General features: G+C 44.1%; 1 protein-coding gene across 6 annotated transcripts in view; it reads left to right on the top strand.

Annotated features, from left to right (window-relative positions):
* The window catches only part of LOC102674514 (basement membrane-specific heparan sulfate proteoglycan core protein-like), a 126,848-nt gene continuing 118,501 nt past the window's right edge, over positions 1–8,347 (top strand). For 5 of the 6 annotated variants that reach the window (XM_031515194.1, XM_006609554.2, XM_031515198.1 and 2 more), the window contains exon 1: positions 1–380. The gene's annotated coding sequence lies outside the window, so the exon portion shown is untranslated. The remainder of the gene's footprint in view (positions 381–8,347) is intronic. The other variant, XM_031515195.1, reaches the window with a different exon arrangement.

The raw sequence follows: 8,347 nt of genomic DNA on the forward strand, positions 1-8,347 counted from the left end.
GTTACATCGCGTTCCGTGCTCGTCGCGTAACGCAAAATACATCGCTCGTGTTCGACACGGTCACGCGAACGAAAGAGAAAGAGAAAGAGAGAGATCAACTCGCAGGCGAGGATCAATCGAAGGAGAAAGGGAAGGGGTTGTGAAAGTGCGTGAGATACGTAGAAGGTGGAGAAGGAAGGTTTTCCAAGTGACGAGCGTCGGGTGAAGGTGTTGGAGGGCGGTCAAGGATCCATGAGAGTGCGAGAACGGAGTTGCACGAGTTTCAACCGCAATCGCGACGCTTGATTTCGTGGCATTGTCTGGCTCCCTGCACGCGGTCCACGGTGTATCAAAGGCGAGGCTCGCCCTCGACGGGGCAACAAAGGAAATACGATTGGAGGTGAGTTTCGAGCCACTCTACGCCCTTTTTATTTTATCGTACAGCGTATCGATCGATTCTTTTCAATCCCCGTTTTCCCTTTATTGAAATTTGATAAAAACGAGTTGTCCGATACGGATTGCTGTTATTATTATCGTTGCAATTTCGTTTCACGGTTCAAGTTTTGCGTTTGGTATCGTCTTCTTCGATATTCCGTTTCGACGCGAAATTTTTTTAGATAGATAGATATTTTTCGAGATTGTAAGGCGAGCGTTGAGCCAAGCGTCGGTAACTCTCTTACGGTCGAGTTAGGGTAAGTTGTAATTGGAGGAATGATTAATAAAGAATGCGAGGTTGAGGTATCGTGTCGATGAGGGTAGGGCGATAAGGAGGCTAGGATAATCCCGTAAAGAAATATTGTTTCGAATGGAATAGATTGTGGTGATCGAGGGGAAAGTCTGGAGTAGCTGGCAGGACAAACTTCCTAAGGTCTTTATTAAAATTTCAGTCAGTCTTCTTTCCCGATAAAGTTTACCGATACTCCAACTCGCATTAGATCCTTGAGGGCTGCTTTCGACGGGGCGTTATTAGTTTTCCGAGACAATGCTGCGTTAAATTTATTCCCACCACGTCGCAGTTCGGATACTTTGATACTTTAATCATCTTTCCTCGCATGCACCATCACGATTTATAAGTTCTAATCCTCGTAAGTGAGAACGGAGAAGGTATTAAACGTCTTCCTCGTTGCGAGACTTTAATCTGGATTTAACGGAGACAATGATATTTAAGGGGTGGAAAAGAAAGAGAGAGAGAGAGAGAGAAAAAAGGGGAAGAAGGATGACGGGTGGAGGGATATTGTATTTTTCGCGTTAAACAAAAAGTTATACGTTATAAAATGAATCTGAACTCTTTCGATAAAACGTTCGACAAATATTTACGGCGCGTTCGCATGACGAAATCGACATCATCTACAAAATTTATCGAAACAGTAACTTGGTGTCCGAACTCGAATGCAAATATACGACCGAGCCACCGAGTGTTTCTGTCGTAAAATGTTTGCGATATTTTATGGACGTGAATTCGCGACCCGAATCGAATGGTTAAACAGCCCGTAATTCGCTGTCTAGTCGTTTTTAAAAATGTTTATCGTTAAACGATTGCTACGTCGTTTTAAAATTCACAGTTCGAAAAGGTCATAAATATATTTTAATCGATCTCGTTTGTTTTCTCCGTCATCCTCGAGTAATTGCTCTCTCTCCTTTCTTCTCTTCTTCGCACGTGAAATCTCTTAACGAGCGGTCAAGAGAATAATCTTAATCTTCGATTATTGAGTGGAAAACTTCGGATTAACTTCTCGTCGAAAGAATGGTCAAAATGGACCTTTAGGTTCGACCTCTTAATTCGTCTATCGATGTTTTATATTATAATCGGAATGCGAACAACTTCATTGAAACGGGCACAATGTGTGCTTAATTAAGCGAGTCCGATCAAATTCAATACCGTCCTCCGGGAAATCTGATCATTTTTGAATACCATTCCATCCGCCGTGTTTGCAACAGTTCCCATTTGGCAGCGGTGTGCCGCGTTCCCTCGGATATTTTTCCGAAAAACAACCGCCATGATAAACAGGATTTTAGTTTCGTTTTATTTAATAATCCCTTCGCGAAAACACAATTACTCGACCATATCGATGTTTCTCGGATAATTTTCGAAACGAATGGCTCGATCGCCGCTGCGAAATGGGAATAAATTTCCTAACTGATAACGAATGCCGACAAATAATCCTATTTACGTGGAATTATTCTTGTTACCGTGCATTCGATCGGGATACGATGCTCGTTTGAAGGAACGTCCCTTTTCGAAACTACGCACAACCACGTTTCCAACAACCAAATACCATTTCGCCGATTACGAATTTAACGCGACAAGCAACCCTTTCGGAACAGGATGCAATTTACGTCCCGTTATATTAGACGCCCGTGATTTGGAAATTTGTTCAAAAAATGAAAAGGAAAAAAAAAAAAAGAAAGAAAGAAAGAAAGGGGAAAAAAGGGAAAAAATTTATCGGCGAACGTTATCAGGGAAATTGCTCGCGTTTTCGAGTATCGAAGTTTGAAAACGAGTTTCGAAACGATGGATAGGGTGGATAGGGAGGAGGATAGGGAAGCGAGTATAATGGACGAATCTAGCGAGAAACTGAAATGATTGATGGAAGAACGAAGGGGAATGGGGGCAAGGGTCGAGGAAACAGCTCGGCGAACAAAAGGGTTGAGAGGAAGTAGTTATGCTTGTGTACATAGCCCGGTCGACGCCTAGGATGCTCGAACACGGTTAACTCGAATGCTTTCGATAATAGTGATAGCGTTGGGGAATCATCAACGACCGACGCTTCCACGGTTACTGAAATTCTCCAGTCTTTCCTGTTGACAGACATTTGTCATCGGTCGACTCGGAATCGCGCAATTTCTCCCTTCACCCTCGACGAATTCCCTTTTTCGCGATCGAGGTTAAAATTACGAATCGGTGGTAACGCGACGAAATTGAAATTTTCATTGGAATTTATTTTCGCGAGTGTGTGTAACATTTGTCGGTCCAATTTTGAAGAACTTCCATATTTTTTTTTTTTTTTTTTCCCCTCGCACCGTAATTGGAATCGTTTTTTGCGTGTCGCGTAAAAAGAAAAAAAAATGAAAAAATCCATGGGCGTGTCCTCTTATAACTTTCAACGAATCTTTCAAATAGACTTTCGTTTCCTCTCTCTCTCTCTCTCTCTCTCTCTCTCTCAACGCGGAAAAATCGGTCTTAAAAGTTTCCACTCCCGCCATCCGGGTAATCTTGATATATTCCCGCGTTAAATTCGAGCCGCGGCGCGTTTTCACCGCGCGTCTGACTTTGCAATTATTCTATTTCGAAATGGGGAAGGGGGGAGAGGGCTCGGCTGCATCAGATAAACGTGTATCTTGTCCGTTGATCTAGGAACGGAACGAACGATATCAACGTGGAATAATTTTCCCACGTAATAAATTCACGCGATATCGCGGCTATTTGTATCAATAACCATGCGTCATAATGTATCATCGTGGATCCCGATGTTCCGTTAGACGATCGCTGTTCCGCCAGATAAGGCATCTTACAGTTCGCGTCCACCTTGGCGCGCGACCGAAATTATCGATCTCCATTATTATCAGAAGCGATTAATTAACATGGAAATATTATCCTTTCCCTACTAAAATGATTTGATTTTCAACGAACGGAATAGGAAGAAAGGATAGTTGGCTACCAAGAGACGACGAGGAGGAGGCGTAAAAAGCGACGTATTGTCGAGGGTTGCGAAAGCGCGTTGCGAACTGGAGCCGGAATATATAATCCCGTTTCCGTTCAATATTCAGGAAGCCGTGCGCGCCACAAACGGGTCAAACTAATCACTCATGGGCTCGCGCGCGTCCATAACGATTCCCTATACGGTTTCATAGGCGAGGGCCGATTAGCAGATTTGTCATGCGACCGGGATATTCCGGCCACCCGCGAATATCCTATTAGCGGCGTAGCCGAGACAATGGCCGTATGCAAAGACGGGGGCATACTCCGCTAAGTGAACGCCGCTCTGATCAATGGGAATCCCATATCTCGTGGGGAGAGGGAAACGGTACGTCATCCCGCGAACCTCTGCGCGTGACATCGTCCTTTTCGCTTTGAAGTGGATTAATGCGCGACACGCGGGACCGATGTTACCGCGCTTGCGACAAGAGACGCGTTACAACGTGTACTATTAGTGCACTAGACGCTACGAATTTATGCCCGCCTCGAAAAATCGTGTTTGCACTCCGCCTCGGTGGTTAATCGTTGAAGGGGGCGAGCACGAGCGACGTGGAATTATTTAAAACCCTTTTAACATCCCTTGTTAGTTGGTCGAAAGCGACACTCTTGCTCGCCCCCTTACTCGCGTTTCGTGTTTTATTGTCGCGAATTCGTTCCAACGATCTTGGAATCGTGTTACCAGCAAGTCGAGTATTAAAGCGTTGGCGCGCGTTAATCCGTCCGCGACGACGGATTACGGGGTTAATTGCTAGTCTTAATGCACTCTCCGTGGGGGTAATATCGAGTTAATCGAAAACGAGACGGATGATTAAACGTTTAGTAGTCGTCGTATCCGAGACAAATGTTGATACGAGGAATTTGAATTGTTTCGTAATAATTGGCTCGCGTCGATCTCCTCGCTCTCGCCGATCGTTGAAATTGGAAATCGCGATATCGATGGAGCATCGTCGACTCGTTTAATAGGAACGCGAGATATTTATTAACGCGTAATATTCGACGACGCGGTGGAAAAACGTGTCTAAAATACGGGGCAAAAGTGTGTAATAAACCAGATATATTTGACAGAGTTACGAGTCACGGAGAACTTTGTTACATTGCCCTTTCGCTACATCGCGATTTCGCCAATGTTCGCCTACGTATCGAGGAAGAAATCACGCGACTCGAAGCGATATGATCCTTTGACACGCGGCAAATATTGACTCGTTCGTTCACGATCTTCCATCGATTGAACACGTTTCGAAGAACACATTGAAATTTTACGATTTTTGCCGGGAGGAGGAGTCGTTTTTTTTCTTTCGGCAACGTGCGTCTCTAAAATCCATCCATTGAATGATAAAACTTATAAATTGAACAGAAAAAAAAAAAAATTATTCCGGTTGATGGAAAAAGGGAATAAATTTTCACTTATTGTCTCTTTTTATCCTACCGGAATAAAAACTTTTTTCCATTCCAATAATAATCGACTCTGTTTATATAAATGGACGGTGGTATTGTCGACGGATTGAAACAACTTTTATCATTTTTCGATAATTCTAGTAACGATTTTAAAGACGTACGATTCGCCTATTGCGAACATTGATATACGAAGTAAATAAATGCGAATATTAAACGCTTAAAAAAAGAAGGATGGGACGGAAGTAGTGAAAGGATTTGGAACGGTATATTTTATACAGAATTCTTTGTGCAGAAATTTTTATCGCGAGCGTTTCGTTACCGCGTGTCGGTGCGTAAAGTAATGCAACTTTCCGCAAGCGTAATTAGCTTCGTACGCGGCGGCGAAAAAAAAAAGACAAACAACGAGTTTGCAAATCACTGTAGATTTAAAAAATTCGCGGTCGAAAATGAAACGGCGATTCACGATGTGATCATTAAGCCGCGCTTTTGAGGGGGGCTCTTTTCAATTGGACCGTATTGTTGCACGCGAGAACATTCTGGATTAGTTGCGGCTCGTATCTACTTGTAACATGCCAATTAAACGTTCCGTTCTCTGTTACGAAATTTCATTTAACGCCGAGGTTTTTCCCGAGTTTTTTTACAATAAATATCCCCATATCGATTGATTTGCAAGTTAACGAAAAATATTCGCGCGGGAATTTTCGTACTTTCGTAATTTCTCCCATTATTTTTTAATCAACGAGATCGTTTTCGAATTCTTAAAATAAAGCCCGTACGTAAACGCGGTTCAAAATCGATCAATTTTTTAGTAGAGTAGGTTTTTGTACGCCGATACGCTTGATACGCTTTGAGGAATTAAAAAAAGATACACGTCGCGCGTACAGATTGACGTATAGATAATATTAGTATCGAGTACTGTACAAATACGAATATATGCAAAGTAGAATCCATGTTGATTTTCAGCGACGTGGGATCGCGTGTTTGCACGATCGCAGACGCGCGACCACGCAATACGCAATACGCTTGACACCGATCCAAAGCGATTTAAATTGACAATACGGAACGCTAAGCAAGCGTTCACGACAGTATCACGACAGTATCACGACAGTATCACGACGATTGTGCGGGATATACGATACGACGTAATGTTTATGAGACCAATTTAAGGGAATTACCTCTTCGTCTTCTTTCCTCCACTCGTGAAACAGACTCGAATTTATATCTCTCGACGAGGAAGGAAAACGAGGGGAGAAATCAATTCGATCCGATGATTTTAACTCGTTCGTGTAATCGTGTCCGCGCAATCGAAATAACAAACGAAATGCGCAATTCGCGATATTCGGGCAGACTTCACTCGCGCAAATTATCCCCCGGTACCGTGATCGCTGCAAATCCATCCCGATAATGGCGTCGATTGTTCCCATTTAAACAGCAATCTGCATTAAAGTTCGGTGGAAGGGCGCGCGTTCCGATGCGAGGATTACGCCGTTTAAACCAGCGCCACCGTGAAATTACGAGGAAAAACGTTTCGAGCTTGTCTTACGTATCGCGCGATACCCCATCCTCGCTCTCGTATCCTCTCGTGAACGAATACGCTCTGGGAACGAATGGTAGACTAGGGTAACATTTGGGAGAAAGAGAGAGGGTTATTTCTGGAAACGAACACGCTCAAACATCCCATCGATGTGTTTCGTATAAAGCTTGTATAAAGCTCACGGAAGCATGGCTCGGGGATACGCGGTTTGCCGGAAACGCGCTGTAACCCGACTCTCGAATTTCAGCTCTTGATTCTTTTATTCGATCCGAGCAGGGATGCTCCGGGAGTCTTTTACCGACAGTCGTTTATACAATCCTGGCCAATGTGTCGATCCTCGAAAGATAGACATAGAGTTAAAAAAGGGTGGGGTGGAGAGAGAGAGAGGGAGAGGGGGTGTCGGTTGAATAAGGGAGGAGACTTAACGTTACTTTAGTTTAGTAGAACCTATTGTCGGGCAGAGGGTTGCGCGCACGAATGTAGTCGTGACTCTCGTGCTCTTTCGCTACTTGAAAGCAGGTAATAGAGGGGATGGGTTACGGTGTATCTGACTCGGGCTGTGGTGTGGATACGTGTATGAATATTTTACGAAAAATGCACGCTTCAAAGAACCCAGTCATCCCCTATTCACGGTTGCTCGAATTTGCTGCAGTAGCACAACGATACCCATCGTTTCCCTTCGTTTTGAAACAACTATTGTGCTCCACTCTCCTTGAGCGCTCTTCTTGTCCCCGATCCTGTTCGATGCACCACGTGTCCCATTCTCTCCGGTTCTAGTGAAGTTTGCACGAGGATTTAGATTTTTCTTTTTTTTCTTTCTCTCTCTCTCTCTCTCTCTCGAAGTTTCCACATATTATCTTCCACGTTGTTCCACGAATCGAGTTAACGTGTATTCTTACACGCAAGGGATACGGAACCGCATCACCGGGGAGGAAGTTGTAAATGAAGATCGATAAACATTACCCGAAGACGTACGGGGGCCCATTCTTTCCCGGGATGAGATAAAGTTTGCGGACTTTCGGTGCCGGTGCAAACTTCTAAACGTATAAACCGATAACAAAGCGATTCCTAAGAGGCGTTCCACGTTGTTTGCGGCAACGTACACCGCTAACTTTCCTTTCGAAACGAACTTCCCACAGAGACGCGACTGAAATTTCTTCCACGACGCGACCACCATCGAGAGAGAGAGAGTGAGAGAGAGTTCGCGATCGTTGATTACAGGATTAAACGGTTCGGTCAAACTCTCCTCGTTTATCATGAATTCTCTTTATCATGGAATCCTGTTCGAACAACCGTGAAACCTTGCGTTTTCCAACGGTGGAACCATTGCTAAATGACGTGAGATTTATTCGAACGCTCTCCTTCGATACGTCACACGACTTAATCGTAAATTGTCCCCCCTCCCCACACCGCAAAGTCTTTCAACGCCAGTCAGGCAGGACATTTATTTTCCCACCTTCTTCGCAGAACCATGATTTATGACCGCGGATCGGTTTCATCGATTTCTTTGATCGCGATCCCGCAATAACGAACTCTTTCCATTCCCCATTTACCCGCCTCTCCCCCTCCCCATTTGAACACGCTGGAAATGAGATTTCGCGAATCTTGAAACGAACTTGATATTCTCCGCTCCATTCTCGTGCTATTTCTACGTGCTTTGTTCCTTGTGTACACTTTCTCTCTCTCTCTCTNCTTTCTTCCTCTCTTCTCTCTTTCTTTCTGTTTGCGCAAAAGGGTAAGAG

This window comes from Apis dorsata, unplaced genomic scaffold, assembly GCF_000469605.1.
Source record: "Apis dorsata unplaced genomic scaffold, Apis dorsata 1.3 scaffold_58, whole genome shotgun sequence".
Classification (NCBI taxonomy): Eukaryota; Metazoa; Arthropoda; class Insecta; order Hymenoptera; family Apidae; genus Apis; species Apis dorsata.